We start from the raw sequence: 18,920 nt of genomic DNA on the forward strand, positions 1-18,920 counted from the left end.
AAGCATGGGGGAAAGACCCTGAGGCAGTTTAGTGTTTGGTATATTCAAGGAATTAGGAGGAGGTTATTGTGGGTAGAAGGCAAGTAGCTTTAGAAAATCAGAGAAATGGCAAGGCACTAAATCATGAAAGACATTATGGGCCACTGTAAGGATTTGGTTTTTCATTCTCTGGTGAGACATGATGTTGGTGGATGGTATTGAGCAAACATGTGATGTGATTTAGCTTTGGTTTTAACAGAAATCACTCTGGCAGCAGAGTGATTTATATAAGTTCCCAATAGACTTATATATAAGAGACAAAGGCAGGACTAGAGGTCTAGTTAGGAGGTGTTCTGTTTTGAATAGGCCTTGTCCCCTCAGAAACACATGTTGAAATTTGTTTGCTATTGTAGTGATGTTGGGAGGGGGGCTTTTAAGAAGTGGTTAGGTTGTTAAAAGGGATTAATGCTTTTATCACAAGAATGGGTTCTTATAAAGGGAACCCAGAATCTCTTGCTTTTCTTTCTTCCAAATGTGCCCACTTGCTCTTTAGCTTTTTCACCATGTTGTGGAAGAATACAAGATCCTCACTATATGCCTGATCTTCCCTTCTCCAGAACCATAAGCTAAATAAACCTCTATTTATAAATCTCCCAGACTCAAGTATTCTGTGATAACCACTGAAATTATTGCAAAACTTTGGTGGAATGATTGAGAGTAACACACTAGATCATTGTAGTGGAGATAGTGAAAAGTGAACAGATTCTCAATATATTTGAAGACTGAGTAATAAGATTTCGTTGATGCATTGGGTGTAGAAGGTGAGAGAGAGTTAAACATAACTGTAAGGGGATTGGCCTGAGAAACTTTATTGATAGAGTTGTCATTTACACATCTGAGGAAGATCAGATATAGGGAGAAATCTAGAGATCATCTTTGATTACACTAAGTTTGAGGCACCTTTTAGACATTAATAGGCAGTTAAATATCTGAGTCTGGCATTCGGCTGAAAGATGTGAGCAGGAGAAATACATTTGAAAATCAGCAGTCTAGATGAAATCCAAAAATCTGAAATTACCTTGAAGCCAATATAAACAGAGAAGACTGCAGACACAGACCTCTTTCATTGCCAAGTCACTCCCAGAGTATTAAAAGGAAGTGGAGAGGAAAAGGCTAGAGAATTCAGAAATAATACAAGTTGTTCATTCATTTGGTAGATATTTTTGAGCATCTGCTATTTGCCAAAAAATCTGCTGGGGAAACGACATGACAGACCAGGTACAGGTAGGGCCTTCAAGTAGCTGACATTCGTCAAGTTGAACACCAAAGGACAGGAACAGAGATATACTACAGTACACATTGTTGAACAGAAGGAAGAGAAGGAGTGGCAAAGAAACATTGGAAGTGCAGAACAGATTCCAAGGTCTGAGAAGGAAAGGAAACTGTCTTTAATCTCCAGCTTATCCAAAGATACGCTGGACCAATGGCAATCCCTGGCAGCAAGATAACAGAAAACAAAAATTATAAGAGAAGAAAGTAAGGTTACAGGAAGTGGCTGGGGGAAGGAGGAATGTAGGAACAACAGAGACTACATAGTGTCATCCTTAGCATAAAATAGTTTATACTTGGTCTATATTTTAGACAACTTTGAAAGACAAACACAGGCTTAGATCTTATAAAAAGTGTTTCCTTACATCATGCAAATACTCCCAATAAAACAGCAGGTTTACTAAATAGATTGTATTCTAATGAAACTTTCAATTGTATTTGTTGTTGTTGTTGTTGTTCAACTGCAGCTGCTCTAACAATAGAATAATTTCCCTAGGATGATAAATACTTTCTTTCTCAAAAGCAACACTGAAGCAATCTTTAAATAAACTTGGAGAAGTGTGTGCTGGAGGAGAGTTGAGCCTACTGATAAAAATTAAGAGTAAAAGGAAAAATGCTACCAGAATTTAAAAATAAGGAGAAAAAGAAAATAACAATCATTTTATGGGTTACTACCACAAAGATGCTATAAAGAAATAGAGAAGACTTACAGGGTTTTTTCATTCACACTGCATCCTAGATCACATGATAGGTAGATTAAAATAACAGGGATGGCTTCAACTTTAGAATCACATGGGCCAGGAATCTGATTCTTACACTAACAAAAATACTTCCTTTGAACTCTATTAATTTAGTGAGCATGGCATTAATTTGCAAAAAAAAAAAAAAGGCAGTTAAAATTGAGGAGTCATTTGAATTGTTATGTTTCCCTGCAGTTTTACCCAAGAATGCAAATTATGCTGAAATATGGAGTAACTCATACCTTTGTCATGTTAGTTCACTCTGGTATGTAAGATTAGTTATTGGGGCAGGGAAAATTTCCCACAAATTTCCGACTTGTGTATATTGGGAACTCTAGGTCTCTGATTAGAGGAAGAATGAGACCATGGCCTTACTAATTTATGTTCAAGAGGAACTAATAATCCTGGGATATGACTATCTGACAGAAGGTTGGAACTATGGAGCAGGAAATGGAACCACCAGGGTGATGATGGAGTTGGGGAGAGGGAGTAAGAGTTCATTTACTTACCCAAAACATATTTATTGAGCTCTTATTATATACCAGGGATTATAATGTAGATCTGCAGATAAGTAACGTGCAAAATCTGATATATTTTCCCTTCCAATGGAGTTTATAACCTAAAGCAGTGGTCGTTAAAGAGGAGTACATGTACCCCAGGAACTGAGTGAGATGATATAGTCAGGAAATAGCTATAGTGAAGTGATAAATGCTGTAATGAATTCAAGACTCATATCAGCTATCTGTGAAAGATCATGTGAAAGATATCAAAACATTTAACACAATGTATAGTTTGATAGTTACATGATCTATAATTAAAAATAAAAAATATAGGTATTTTGATAGTATGGGCTTAAAACATGTTACTGATAGATAAAGACAAAAACAATTGAGTAGGGTGTTAAACTTGAGATTTTTGGAATCTTATTTAAATATAAAACTTATAGCCCAGCACAGAGTACATGCCTATAATCCCAGCAACTCTGGGCTAAGGCAGGAAGATCACAAGTTCAAGGTCAGCCTCAGCAATTTAGCAAGGCCCTGTCTCAAAAAAAAAAGCATATATATATATATATATATATATATATATATATATATGAGAGAAAGAGAGAGAGAGAGAGAGAGAGAGAGAGAGAGAGAGAGAGAGAGAGAGAGAGAGATGGGTAGCCTAGTGGTAGAGTGTCTCTTGGTTTAATCTCCAGTACCATTGAAAAAAGAAAAAAAGTTTAAAAACCAGGAATTTAGTGTTACAGAAACTTAGTATGACACCTCTGGTCTTGTATTGTTGCACAAAGAGTGAAAAATACAGGAAATACCCAGAAATCTTTTATACCCACAAAATATGCCTTCAACAAATCCCTTGAAAGAAACTTCTGTGTATTTGATTCCATTGTAGCATTTACCGCTCTGCATTGTAGTTGTTTTCTGACTCTATCATTTTAAAGGTCGGGGAATCCTTCCCCCAACCCCCCTTTTCCTCCTAATGCCTTGCGTAGTAGCTGGCAAGTTGCATTGAATGACTGTTAATAAATTATCTCAATTATTGGTGTATGTTTGAATTACCTATTTGTAGGTAGTTTGTATACCAGTATTCCTATGGTAATGGTCCACTGTCTGAAGCACAGCTAGCAAAAGGTAATCATTACTTTGTAAATATATAAAAGAATAAGTTTGCCTATATTAAACAATTGACTATTTTGGGTCCTTGGACATGGAGTAGTAGAAATACAGCAAAAGGGGCACTAGAAGAAAGGCTAAATTTTGAAGGGTTGAAATGGGGGAAATTGTAGGACATTAGGATGATGAAGCCCTTATATTACCCATACATCAATGAAAAACAGCCTGAGTACCTTTTAAGTGCTTAAATTTGCCCAGCTGAACAGCACCCCGCACACTACCATCATTCCTTCTTTTACAACGCCTTTGAAATAATTTTATACAGTAGACATAGGTGGCAGTACCTCTGAAAAAAAAAAAAAACTAAATCCGTAAGAAAAGCACACAACAAATCTATGTAAAAGGAATAATTAAGGTTGTAACAAGAGTTTTGATTGGTTTTGTTATTGCTTTGTTAACTTCAGCCCTCTGCTCCAGTGGTCTCCGTTGGCATTTAATTCTTTCAGCTAAAAACAAGAACTGGTTCCCATTAAGAGTTGTAGAAAAGACCGTTATGAGGGTCGGCTTCTGCCGCTCAAGTACTACCAAAGAATGTCACTGGCATTAAAAGAACCAGAGTTCAGGGCACTGGGAACTTCACTACTGCTATTGCGCAGACTCTGGGTTCCACGCAGGCTTATTAGGAAGAAAGAGGGCAAAATTGCCCGAAGACACGTGAACTAAGGGGGACCAACCCCGGCGTCTGCTCCCCACTGCATCAGATTCTGGAATTTACAATCACGAAAGTTCTATTGCCTGGGGATTGGCTCCGGAGCCCCATGACATCATAGCGCTTGATTCATTCTTTGGGCCCGGATTGGCTGGCCGCGCCATTGTGACGTCACGGTCAGCCCACGTTCTGATTGTAGATACCCGGCGCCTTCCTCTTCCCATCGCAGCGGATCCTCGCTACCGGTGCCTCCCTCCTACATCCTCTCTGCTTCAGCTGGCCAAGGGCTCTCCTGCCGCCGCCTTGCTGCTTCTCAAAGCTGCTGCTGTCCCTCAAGCCAAGAGGTAAGCCGTCAGCTCCAGGAAACTTCGCCGGGGCCAGCCGCTCGGCCATGACACCCTCATGAGCGAGCGCGCGGCCGGAACGCGGGCTGCAGACCGCGGTTAGGTCCCGAACCTAGTGCAGAGGAATAGCTGCCGGCTCGGCCAGAACTCCGCTCGCTCCGCCAGCCGGTCGGCTCCTGGGGGCAGCCCGGCCCCTGGAGCGTGGACCCGGGGTGCGGGTACAGCGGTGGAGCGCACGGCAGCCCACCCAGCCACCCAGGTTGAGGTAGCGCGCCTCGGGGGTTTCCACCCGGATGCTGTCGCACCTGTGTGGCCGTGCGAACCGCAGGCAGCCCCTTTTGCGTGCTGACAGACGCTGCGGAGGCTAGACACTGTGCAGGAGACCAGAGGCAGGATGGATATGTTTGTGCGCCCAGTTCTCCCTCCTTGTCAGCGCTTTTCTTTAGGGAGAAACAAAACCTGGATGATTCGCAGAGCCTATGCGGGGACGTGGGTCGGGTGGGCACCCTGCTGCCGGGTGCGTTTGCCCTAGCTTCGCGTGGGGCTCGCGGAGGGAGTGATGCGGATCCTCTCCGGCCTTTTTCTCTTCTTCCTTTGCCTCCGCCCCTCTGAGGAAAACCCGCTAGCTCGGGACCACTTCAGTTTTTATTAAAACCAGATAACTGCAGCCCTGGGATGAGGTTGATAGGAAAGCCAGAGGGGGAGGACTCGCTGTCGACCTGGGCGGCCCTTTTAGGGATTCCGGGCCTCGGAGAGGCGGGGAGGAAGGCGCGGGAGCGGCCCTCTGCCTGGGGAGCTGTGGGGTGCGTTTTGTTGTGAGTTATTAGAAAAAGTGCCCTTTTACTCCTTACATACCAGTGAGACTTCCCTCTTTTTACTCGAGGTAGTAATGCCTAGAGCAAAAGTTGTTCTTTTTGAACTGTCTTGTTCAGTGCTTTTGCACTTGGCAGTTTTCTCTCCTCACAGTTAATTGTGAGTTAAAATCATCATGCTCCTTGATTGCAAATTTAGAGAATGCATTTTGCCGAGTTTTGCAAGGGTCTCTGTGTGTCCTCTTTATTCGAATGTAGTGTATAACTTATATGCTTGGCTGGATAACTGAGAGATGCTTGATGGGGAACCAGCAGCCTTTTTTTTTTTTTTTTTTAAGCGGGACCCGTGGCAGGAAGCGTTTTATGGGGTTGTACGGAAAACCTAATGTTGCTTGTTAGGTTTTGTAATTCGTTCCCCTAACCACTTGGCAAAAACCTGTTGGTTTGCACTTGTTTTGCTTGCACGTCTCAGCAGCACTTGGTGCTTCATCTACACATTCAAACAAACAGTTTTGCATTAGGTGGCTGTGTATAAACACTTTAGCTTTTATCTGCGATTGGGGACAAGTGGATCACTTTTCTAGTTAGCTCAGACACTGACTGCTGGGGGTTCTCCAGGAAGGCTGTGCCCTTGGAAGAGAAATGTTGCTCATTTTCCTTTTAGATTCTTAACCCAGTCATTGCCAGAAACTTTCTGTACTGTTACCTCTTTTTGTTTTTTCTATTCCATTCCTAACTTAAGATAAAAGGGAAAATATTATGGATATTAGATGGATAATTTTACAGAATCTGGGATAGAATTCTGCATAAAAGTGAAAGCAGAAAGCATATTAAAATTTGGTTGTCAAGATTTTTCAAGGAAAGTATCTCATATGTTCAGACACTATCCTCATCTCTGTAACTCCATTTCTTTGTCTATCAGTGGGAGAGGGGGGTCCACATTGCGTATTTATTATATGGATTTCAAAGATGATACAAATGAAAGAGTCCAGCACAGTTCTGCCAAATGGTGATTTGATAAATGGTTCCTTTTCTTTCCTGGAGCTTTTGGTTAGAGACCTTAATTTTTGTACCTTTGATGTTTGAAAAAGTCTTTGTTTTTTTCACTGCTTTCTCTTTTGCTCTCAGCATAATTATTGCTTGTTCTTCTATTTTTAGAGGTGAGTACTTATCCTTGGATGTGTTAATTCTAACTTGAATTATACAAATCAAGGCAAAACTGTTTACCTTCCTTCAGGGTAACTGAGGAAGGTTGTAGAGTGTGAGTAGATACTTTTACCTTTTTCCTTCCTGACATTATACTTTCCCTCTTCTGATACATTCTGTAATTATTTTTTTAAAATTTCTTTGTATCTACCAATTCTTCTGTTACCAATAGTCTAACCCTCCCATTAGTTACCTATAAGTCTTTTCCTTGCATTTATTCTGTTTCTGGTACTATTGTGAAAATACTTACTAATGGTTTGTTTTCCACATATAATTTGTATAACCTCCCTGTGAGTTTTATCACCCACCTGTTTTTCTTTTCTTCTTCTTTTTTTACACTTGAGAACTAAAGCCTAGAGATGTTAGCTGACTTTTCCATATTCACAGAACTTTGCCTCTTGCAATATACCTTGTCCTTCACCTGTCTAGGATTATTTGTTCAGTTTTCTATGTGCCATTCATATACCTTGTTAAAAATCTAATTTTGTGCTTAAAGCTCCAACCTAAGCCATTCAAAATTAATATTTGTTGTCTCAGTTTTACCTAAAATCTGTTCCCCCTTTTAAAGCCCATACATTATTTCTTTTTTATTAATCCATTAACTGTCAGTTATTTGTTGTGTTTAGATACAAAGATGAATAACACAGTTCCTGATTCCAAAGGGCTTCCTGATTTAGCCTTTTACACATACTTGGAACAAAGGGGTGTCAGAAGCATATTGCTGGGGTACTTGTCTACGTGTATCTGGGAAAGCTTTATAGCAGAGCCATCCACATTAGGCATTATCAGTTTCTTGAGCTGCTGAATTGGTCAGGATGCTTTTGGTGCAAGAGGTAGAAAGCCAAATTCAGTTAGGTTTAACCTCATACCTGCCCTGAAAAGTCCTTGAAGGCAGGACTTTGGCTTTGTATTTAAGAGTCCTCTTAGGTATTGGTTATGTTCTTAGGTCGATTTTATAAGATGACTGCCAGTAACTAACTGGACCTTCTTGGCACTATAGCAACACAAGAAGACTTTTCTTTCCAACATCTTCAAAGAGGGGCTTTGGCCTAGGTCTTGAAGAAACCTTTGGTTTCTTGAAGCAATAACTGGAATATATCTGATAATAGATTATCAGTAGCTATCTGATAATCTGGGACCCATCCCAGAAGTGAGGTTGAATCTCACCTCACCTAGCTGGCTGTTGTACCTTAAGGAAGATTCTGGGGAAACAATAGAAAGTCAGCTACAGTGTCTTCTGTAAGGTCTTCCAGGATGTCAGTACCCAAACAGGTGACTGAATTGAATTAAACTGAAGTGAAAGGACATTGAAATTTAACCTTCCATTTTGTAGAGGATCTTAGTTGGCAGGCATTGATAATGAGGACTTGTATTCTAAGCAAGAGGGAATTTGGAGAGCAAACAGGTACAGAACCATTGGGCAAGAAACAAGTAGCCCAGTTGGCTGAAGCTGAGAGGGCAGAAGTGGAAAAAAAGGTTAGATAAGCAAGGTACTGGTGTAGTAATAATGGCTAACTTTATTTACTGTGTGTGAGATCCTATATAGATCATTTTGTGAGGACTTATCTCAGTTATCATTAGTTGATACTAGAACATTCCCACTTTACTGATGAAGATATGGAGACTCAGAAATTTTAGGTATTTGCCCAAGGTCACAAAGCATCCAGCCCAGATCATCTTGACTCCCTAGACTGTTCCCTTTCCTGAGGTGTTTGCTAATTGAATATCATGAAACTTTTGAACTGGGAGGGTAAGTTATGAGTGGTGTGCTCCAGAAATAGGAGTTGTCAAAGTGTGTAAGATGGATCGGCAAGGACAGAGACTGGGAATGTAAAGAGGGGTGAGAGGCTGTTAGAAGTGACAAGGTCTGACCTGGAGCAATGGTCACACAGACTGTAGACAGGTGACTATAGAAGATTGTGTTTAGGATAGGGCCTAGAGACCACTGGGACTCAAGGGCCAACCAGAGGAGGGGCATTCCAAGACTGGGTGGTGGAAGAGGCATGATATTATAAGGATAGGAGTGAATTATAAAGACAGGAGGAAACTTTGAAACCAGATGGAGATACCTAACAGCTCAGTTTAGTATTCAAAAAGGCCATTTCTTCTTCTTGAGTTTAGATTCCTCTTCTTTGTGGTTAGCTTCTGTCTTAAGAGGTTGGTTTTTTGGTGGTTCTTGTGAAAGTACACATTGGTACTATATTTCAACAGTTCTTAAATGGTTTTCCACATTTTATCCTCTTGGTAGAGATGTAGCTTATAACCAACAGATCTTAAATTCACTGTAGGCATTTTCCAATGTTTTAATAGTACTAAAAATGGGGTGCTTTTCATATCTTTGAGATAAATGCCATTGGTGAGAAAAAGGAGAGCCCTAATATTATTGAAGTTAACACAAATAGTGTCTAGCAGAGCCAGGAGTAAGAACCAGTCTCCTGGGCTCCTTCCACCAAATGAGTTACCTCACATAATAGTCCATATAATAGATACTAAAGTACACACAGTCCCCTGATGCAGGATTACATAAAGCACATAGGTTAATCTTCTGCTTATTAAAACTTTGGTTGAAGAAGACTGCAAAACATGATTGTAGGTAGGGTGCCCTATTGTATAGAAACAGACTGTTGTTCTGGTTTCTTGTCCTAACTTGCTACCAACCATGAGAAAATCAACTCTGGGCATTGGTTTCTTTTCTTCAAAAATGGAAGATTAAAATTTCTTATTTTAATTTTCACCAAGAATAAATCCTTTATTTCTGTTTGATGAGGGATAGAAAATGAAAATGGAGATCATTTAGGTCTTAGGTAGATGATGTCAGAGTTCGTGACAGTATTGCAGTAGCAGAAGCAAACTGTCAATGTTTTTTACTATTAAGGGGTTAAAGCATAACTGCTGAGGAAGATCTGGCATAGTGAAGCAAATTGTCACAGAAATATGAATCTGACCTAATTTTAAATTTCTGTAATGGGACCTCCCTACCCACCCAACCCCAATTTCAACCCACAAATGTTGCTGTCTCCAAATATTTTGGTTCCTTCTGGGCTCCCACTGACAAATTTCCTCCATGGGGACATTTTTAGTTCATTTGTAGGCACTTGCTCTTAGAATTGTGTAGCCCCTAGATTTAAAATATTCATACTTGGTGATTTTTTTTTTTTTTTTTTTTTTTTTTTTTAGAAAAACTAAGTTCCACTCTTGCCCCTTCCTCTTCCCTGCCAGTACATTTGTAATTGTTTTCAGGCAAAAGTATGTCTTGGTATTCCTTATATTTTAAGGGGCTGTGGCTGTGGCTCAGCAGTATTCCTTATATTTTAAGGTAGTCTTTTGTACCTTTTCTTTGATGTCCTTTTTACTGTCTGGGATTTAGGAAATTGTTTCAATTTTTAGTGCTGATACTGTTGTTTTTTCTGTAATTGAGAGAATGACTTTTTTGGGGGAGGTGGGGGGGTGGGTAGTACTAGAAATGGAATGCAAAGGCACTCTACCACTGAGCTACACACCTCCTTGCCTTTTTAACATTTTTTAAAATTTCAAGAAAAGGTCTCACTAGGTTGCTGAAGCTGGCCTCGAACTTGTGATTCTCCTACCTCAGCCTCCTGAGTAGTTAGGATTACAGGCATGCACCTCTGTACTGCCTGAGAATAACCATTTTCTTGAAACATACATACAGTTTTAAACTATAATTCTTATAGTAGCTAACACACCCCTCTTAGCACATGCTGGTTATGGGTGCCATTTCTCCTAAGTTCTACCTTTGCCTTTGCCTTTTCTCCAAGTCAACAATTTCATCCTGTCAGAACTCATCTTTTGTAAGCCCATACTAAACAGACCCTAATTAAAGCCTTGCTGCAGAATTGGCCTCTCAAGTACATATTTTATCTGAGTTTCTGAACCCCAGAGTACTGTTCCCCTTTTGCCTTGGCACAGCAAATGCTACTACAAAGTGATTGTTATGAATTTCTGCTTCCCCAAAGAATAGTTCTCAGGACACCAAATTCAGTAATTATTCATTTGCTTCCTTGGGAGTTTGGGCATGTGGTGTATGTCCCTAGGGGTGTGTTCAGGGTACCTCTGCTTCAGTCTGTGGCAGAAGAAACAAATTACTTTAATATTTATAGATCAGCTGTATTTGTTAGTTGATATGACCCCAGTGAGAATTTGAGTTTGCATCTGACAGAACTTCTGAATATTTACCTGTTATGGATCTGAGTTGGATGTAAGATACCAGCATCTATTCTTCTTTTAAGTAAGGAGAACTATAAGAAGTGGATTGAAGATGATGCCATTCAGATTAGCAGCCACACATCTGTGTGGAGTTCCTCCTCTGCCACATAGGTCTGTGTAGACTCAGGTAAATCATTCCTCTTCCTTGAGACTTCAGGCCGTATATAGAACTTGGAGCTCATAGTACCTGTGCCCATTGGAGGGTATTGATAGCATGAGTCTTGTGCATGACAGTTAAGTAGGGCATTGGCTAATTTGATTAACATGATAGAAGATACATCTTATATAAGATATTAAGTCATTATTTACAATAACGAAAGATTATAAGACTTAGAGCAGATATCCTTTAGAAGAATAAGTTGTGCTACATTTGGACAATGGAATACTTGGCAGATTTAGAAAAAACGAGACTGTTCTGTGGAATTCTGAATATAACTGTTCAGTGTCACATACCAGGCACCTTTCCAAAGTACTCAACCTAAATTAATTAATTTTGTGCTCACAAAACCACATGGTGTAGGAATCTCAGTTTTACAGATGAGGAAACTAAGGTGCAGAAAGGTTACATCACTTGTCCAAAGCTGCACAACTACTAGTGACAAGAGTCAGGATTCAAACCCGGACAGGTGGGTTGAAGTCTGCTTATAGCCACCCTGCTCTTCTGTAGCTTGTCAGACCTAAATAGTCATCTGTATGTGCAGCCTTGGGTTCAGAAATCAGAAGAAACAACAAAAAGTTGAGTTTCTTATTCATCATTACATTCTGAGAGGTTGATAGTACAAACAACACAGGGCTTTTGTGGATAGTAATTAAACAAACATTTAGACAAAGAAAGGTGGTAGGGAATAACATTTATGATCAGTCCTTGGAAGGGGTGACCTTTTGTTTCCTGCCTACTATTCTTTTGAATATTGTGAATATAAGCTGCCTTGTTTTTGGACATCAGAAATGCAGAGCTAGTGATATTAACTCTGTGGTAGAGCACTTGCCTACCTTGTTCAAAACCTTGGGTCCTATCCCCAAGCACTGGGAGTGGGTGGGGAATACAAACATAGAACTCTATTTGTATGAGAAATCAGTGTTCAAAAGCCCTGCCTCCAGTTGAGTAGCCTATGGAATCTAGCAATGGTGTTCTTACCTGGCCCCAACCCTATCTGGGTTTGATTTATAAGGTGTGTAAAAGACCTAAGAGGTGTGGGAAGGGAGGGAAGGATGTCCAAAGCCCCTAGGGAGAGCTTTCATCTCTAGGTCATCTAATTTCCTTTGGGTGGAGGAATAAGTCATATGAGTATTTTGGAAATACTTACCAAGTCATTCTGATACAGACCCTGTTAAGGGCTGCCATGTTGGGCCACAGTGTTCAGGGTGTTGGATACCTTTCCTGCCTTTAGTTATCTCAGGATTCTTAGACTCTTTCAGAACTGAGTTTTCTTTCTGGATAAGAGTAACTAGTTCTGATTGGATGGTGATGGCTAAAAATACCGTATTTTCTAAAATTAAAAAAAATTATAATATTTACATGATGGCTTACATATTAACATGGAATCTGACCAGGTGATTATACCCTGTTGACTTTAGCCACCTTGTCTAGAAAAGGTGAATATATGATTACTAGGTTGTGTTTGCTTTTAAAAAATTCCACATTTTTTGGTACGTTTTATTCATGCTTCTCCCTCCTCATTTATCTCCAGACCTAAACAACAATTATAAAATTTAAATTTTTAGATCGTGTTCAAAAAAAGAAATGTGCTTTTGTGTTATATTCCTTGTATTACACAGGCTTGAGTTAAAAAATCTTTTTAAGACATTTACATTGGGGGGAGGGTGCATAACTATATTAATTACATTTCTAAACCCTCTTTTTGATTTCAGCCGAGGCTATAATACTGCCTTTGTACATTTTGTACAAATTAGTTTGGAGAACATGATAATTTATTTTGAATATTCAAGTGATCACATAGGTTATGAAACTGCAGTCAGATAAGAATTATAAGTAGCTGCCCATAGGAAAATATGTTGCTTTAAAGCCTCTTGAATATTTGTCTCCCCACTGTTTACAGCTGCAATGTGTTGGTTCAGATGTTTGGAGTATGACAGAGATAGAGCCAGCATCTCCAAGCCAGTCTTTAAGGAAGCCATTAGATCATGTGTAGTGTCTCCATGTCCATTATCTGCATTGTCTGTCAATTGTCTTCTCTACACAATGCTCCATTCAAACAGGTAGTTGTCCTGTGAAACAGGTGGAAACTTCTCCAAAGAGCCCCATAAAGACAGAGTCTCAGGACCTCCATGTTTCTCCAGGACAATGCAATGGTAGTTTCATTTTCAGAGCAGCAGCTTTTTGTTTCTTTTGCAAGGAGTAGGAGGGTTTGGAATGAGCTCAGTGACCCTGAAGAAAGTTGGCTCTAATTGTAGTGACAGTGAGATAGGTGATTGTCTTTTTTCTTTCTTGGTGCCAGAGATTGAACTCAGAGCTTTGTGCATTCTAGAATGGCAATGTACTTGACCACTGAGCTACATCCCCAGCCTGACTAGGTGCTTTTTACTGAGCCATGGTAGAGAGTACAGGCTTAAGTTTACCATCTTTTTGAGAAATGAGTCTGGCATATTTTAAAGGGACTCCCATAATTCAATACTAAGGTAAATGCAAATTACAGTTGGAAGACCAAATTTCACTAGCTCTTCTGCTTACCACATCTGCAGGGTTCTATCCACTCACCCATTGTCCATCTCAGATGTTTATTTCTGAGAAAGTAACCACTCTTCTGAGTTCTAGATTCATAACTCCTCATTAGCTAGGTTTACCTGGATGCCCCACAGACCTTTTGTATTGGCCAACATGGTCAGGAGCATCACTGTTGATCAGTTTGTTCAAACCATCAAGCTTGAAGCAATGCTTTGGTCCTTTTCTTTCATCAACCATTTTCATTCTTCAAGTGAGAATGACCAATGCTTTCATTTCTTTGATTCCTAAGAATTTGTCTGGCATGTTTATCTCTTATCCCAGTACCACATACTATCTAGCAGGTGGTGTAGGTATTTAGCAATTAATGTGCATAATTAGTGCTCTAGATAAACATGTACCTTTAAGATATTATTGGTTTTGTAATCTGCACTAGTGGCTGTGTGAAACTGAATATGCCTTGATAGCCTGAGATATGTCATACTTCACGAGTAGCTTAACTGGGCAGTAGACTCCGGCAGGAGCTTCCATGCTTCCAGCCTGAAGGAGTAGAACGCTTTAGATTGCTAGATGCTCATTCCACCTACTCAGAAGCAGAGGTGATGTGCTTATTTGCATATTACCTTATAGAATTTTAAGGTAGAATGTGCCAATGATAGACTACTCTGGTGGTACTATGCCCACGAAAGGAAATGAGTCAGTTCTGGTGTCTAAGCACCCAAGTATTCCATGAGTAAAATAATAGTGGAAACCCACTCTTTAAATCTCATTTTAATTGAAAGGAACATTGAGCTTAAAGTAGATCACATACATGGAAAAAGCCTGTTTCAGTAGCCACTTGGCCATTAATTCACTGATGGCTTACAATTCTTTGTACTGCTTTCTGCTAAGGAACATAGATACTGCAGAGGCATGACAGTACACTTAGCAACAAAAAGATTATGCAATAGAAAAGTGACAGTTTCTACTTGAATCAGTAAATAACTAATTACTGATACTGCAGATGTTGACTACGTATGTTGCAGTTAGGTTTGGCAACAAATGATGGGGAATTCCCCAAATTAGTAGTGGATCAATTATAGGATCCCCAAGTGTGTGGTAGTGTGCTGGGTAAATGTTCTAGGGTTGGTTTAACCTTTCGTAAGCTGCTTCTAGCTCACTATACATTAGTCTTACTGTGTGACTTCCATCTTACAGGTAGCAGAATGGGAGAAGAGACAGAATGTAGAAGGAACTTGAATGGCACTTCCTTAAAGGGGAAATTCTCTGAAACTGCTCCTGTGTGCTTTTGCTTATGTCTTATTGGCTAGAACTTGAAAATGTGGCCACATGAAGCTGCAAGAGGCTAGAAAAATTCCATCTTTCTTTCCCTTCTTTTCCCCTTTCTTTCCCTTCCTTTTTTGCAGTTCTGAGGATTGAACCTAGGACCTTGTGCATGTTAGGCAAGAGCTCTGCTACTGAGCTCCATCCCCAGCTCCAAAATTTTGTCTTGATTCTGGGTGTCCACGTACAGTTAACAGTTTTGCTGCTGTGTATATTGGGTAACAACCCATAGTCTTTACCATAGGCAGGGACAAGATCTGAGTCTCCACCCACCTAGAATTTAGAGTCTGGAGGAGGGTGCTGACAAAAGGAACAGATATGAACGATGAAGTGACAAAATTTGTGGTAGAGTAATGAGGAGTGCCATGGAGCAATCAGGAAGGATACTGCAGATTCAGGATACTGAATCTGTTTTGTGGAAAAAGGAAATGGACAGGTGTGGGCGATTGAGGAGCACATGTGGAACCTGACAGCCAGGGAGGAAAACAGAGAGAAGCAGGAGCCTTATGTAAGTATAAGGAACAACACTGAGGAGTCTGTACATTTTCCTAAGAGCCTTTTACTGGCTTTGGGCAGGTGAATAACCCAGAAATATGCTTTTGGGGTCAAAACAACAAAAGACTGAAGTGAAGGCAGGAAAGATCCATTGGGATGGGAGTGTATGAATCCAATTGAGACATGATTGTAGCCTTAATTAGATAGTGACTTTGGGGATTGAGAAAAGTAGATATAAATCCTATAAATCTCATAGAGCTTAGGGACTGGGAAAGAATTTAGAAATAATTTGGTCTACCTTTTCACTTTATGAAACCAAGTTTAGATTTTTAAATGGCTTGCTTAGGGTCACACAGCTAGCTACAGAGCAACACCAGAAACTCCTTCTCTTTCTAAAGTCTTTCCTTTACTATCACTATCCAGTGATCTAAATTTGGGGAAGTGGCATTGTGGACATTTTGGAGAAAGCATAATTCACTTCTGGCAGGGAAAGCAAGACAGCTGTGGAAGGTGGGTGATGATTAATTGGGATAGAATGGAGAGGGTAAATTACATGAGGATCCATGGGAAAGAAGCTCAGGGTATTTTGGGTGCTCCTTAGATTTGTGATCTGTGTATAGTACTAGAGTACTTCTACAAAGCAGTGTAAGATAATGCTGTAGACATATTTTGAAACCGTGAAGGGCTTTACTATAACAGTAAGTGGTTCAGTAGGCTAAGGATGTACCTCAGTGGCAGAGCCCTTGCCTAGCATATGTAAGGCCCTGGGTTCAATAATCCCAGCACTGGGGGAAGCAGGGAAGAGTTAAGTGATTTAGACTTAATTCTCTCTCTCTCTCTCTTTTTTTTTTTTGGTACCAGGGATTGAACTCAGGGCATTCAACCTCAGAGCCACATCCTAGTCCTATTTTGTATTTTATTTAGAGACAGGGTCTCACTGAGTTGCTTAGAGCCTTGCTGTTGCTGAGGCTGGCTTTGAACTTGTGAAACTCCTGTCTCAAACTCCCGAGCTGCTAAGCCACAGTGCCTGCCTAGACTTAATTCTTTAGCAACAGGAAGCCAGTTAATATTTGTTATGAAAGGACTAATGCAGACTTTTAAATACCAAGATCTGTATTTATTAGGCAGTTGCCTTTCACAAATTGGTGGGTGTGGTCATCAGAATAATGCTCCCCCCCTGCCAAAGAAACCAAAAAACATACCCGTCTTCCCTAGCTTTTCTGTCTTGGAGCCAACCATAAAGAAATTCCCTGACCTGCCTCATCTGATAGCAGATCCTGAGTTGCTCATTTCTGAAGGGGTCCTGCCCCACACCTGGAAGGAAGGAATGCTGCAGAGAGAGGCCAAGAAGAATCTGAACAGGGGCTGGGGATGTGGCTCAAGCCGTAGCGTGCTCGCCTGGCATGCGTGCGACCCGGGTTCGATCCTCAGCACCACATACAAACAAAGATGTTGTGTCCACCGAAAACTAAAAAATAAAATTAAAAAAAAAAAAAAAAAGAATCTGAACAGACAGGCCTTGCTGGGTTTCCCCACTCAGCCTATTCACAATGGACTATACTCTTTTTGTCCAGTCACATTTCTACACTTGAAGCCCCCACAAATCCCAAAGAACAGGTTTCCAGGAGCTTTTGCATAGCTGAACCCAAGGAAGCTATATTATTATGTAAACTAATATTATATTAATTATATTAGTCCATTTTCTGTGGCTTTATCAAAATACACAAAATTGGGTCATGTATAAAGAAAAGAGGTTTGGGGTAAGGATATAGCTGAGAAGTAGAGAGCTTGCCTATTGTGCATGATGTTGTAGGTTTGATCCCCAGCATTGTAAAAATAAGTAAAGAAAATTAAAAAGGAGAGTTTTTGTTGTTGTTGTTTTTATAAGAGGTTTATTTAGCTCACAGGTAGAAAATTCAAGATTGGGTGGCTACATTGGTTGTGCCTCTGGTTGAGGTTTCCCTTGGCTGCCTTGCAACATGGCACATGATATCATGGTGGGAGCACATGCAAGAGGGTGAGATGACAAGGACAGAAAACCAGTTAGCAGGGAGGGGAATGCCCTGCTCTTTTTATAACAACCCATTTTCACAGGGTCCCTGAAAGAAGTGCATCAGTCCTTTCTGAAGGCAGTGCCCCCAACAACCTAATTACTTTCCCCTAGGCTCTACACTTCTCATATTGATACCCTGGGAACCAAGCTTCCAACATATGAACCCTTGGGAGACAAACCACATCCAAAACATAGCCAGTGTCTGTGTCCTAATCCCCAGTACCTGTGAATGTGTCAAGTTATAGGCACAGAAAAATTAAGGCTGCATATGGAATCAAAGTTGTGTGTCCCCCTCCCCACATGTGGACGAATTCTTTTTCACCTTCCAGTGAGCCTCCTTGGGTTCAGCTGTGCAGAAGCTCCTGGAAACCTGTTCTTTGGGATTTGTGGAGGCTTCAAGTGTAGAAATGTAATTGGAACAAAGAGTATGGTCCATGAGAATAGGCTGAGTGGGGAAACCCAGCAAGACCTGTCTGTTCAGATTCTTCTTGGCCTTTCTGCAGCATTCCTTCCTTCCAGGTGTGGGAGAGGACCTCTTTGGAAACTTAGGATCTGCTATCAGATGAGGCAGGTCAGGGAATTTCTTTATGGTTGGCTCCAAGACAGAAAAGCTAGGGAAGACGGGTATGCTTTTTGGTTTCTGTGACCTGCTTTGAGAAAGAGAAATTGTCCTTGGGCAGGAAAAGGAACAGATGAAATGGTGTCAGGGGTGCGTCAGAGGGAGACTTTGCTTTCTGAGGCCTGAAGTGCCCCAACATTACAGCAAAAGACTGGCTGTCCTTTATCATTCTGAAGCTGCTTCAAGAACCAAGGGCAAAACCCCAAATACTTTAACCTCATTGTTCTAGTGATTTAGAAAGGGCAGTGGAACATATAAGCCAGGAATTACAGAGGAAAACCAAACTACATAGTCACAAATTGCTTAATGGTGCTGCTTTTCAGAAATGCATCATTAGTGAATTATATAATTATGTGAACATCATAGAGTGTACTCCCACAAACCTAGATAGTATAAGTCAGTGAAGAGATACAGGAGATGTAGCCAAAAGATTTAAGAGATGTAAGAGGCTGCTGCCAGTGTAACATGATACATGCATTGCTTCACATTGTATGCAAAAGGGGTGTACTCTAAAATAATAAGTATAATGCAAATCTATAAACCAGTAATATAGTTATTTTCCTTACCAAGTGTTATGTACTTACATGATTATGTGCTTTTACAAGACTGGCAGTACAGCAGGTGTATTTATACCAGTATCAACCCAGACATGTGAGTCTAGAACTCACACATGGCACTAGGACTTTATGACAGCCATGATGTCACTGGGTGATTAGAAGTTTCTGGCTCTGTTATGTTTAGTTCCAGTATGTTCCTTTGGATGGACCCCCTTTGTATGTATGGTTCAT

General features: G+C 40.4%; 1 protein-coding gene across 1 annotated transcript in view; it reads left to right on the plus strand.

Moving 5' to 3' along the window:
- The first annotated feature begins 4,607 nt into the window (after nucleotides 1-4,607).
- Nucleotides 4,608-18,920, plus strand: part of Elovl5 (ELOVL fatty acid elongase 5) — a 71,972-nt gene continuing 57,659 nt past the window's right edge. The window contains exon 1 of the mRNA XM_026411237.2: nucleotides 4,608-4,717. The gene's annotated coding sequence lies outside the window, so the exon portion shown is untranslated. The remainder of the gene's footprint in view (nucleotides 4,718-18,920) is intronic.

Source organism: Urocitellus parryii, chromosome 8 (genome assembly GCF_045843805.1).
Source record: "Urocitellus parryii isolate mUroPar1 chromosome 8, mUroPar1.hap1, whole genome shotgun sequence".
NCBI classification, from domain to species: Eukaryota; Metazoa; Chordata; class Mammalia; order Rodentia; family Sciuridae; genus Urocitellus; species Urocitellus parryii.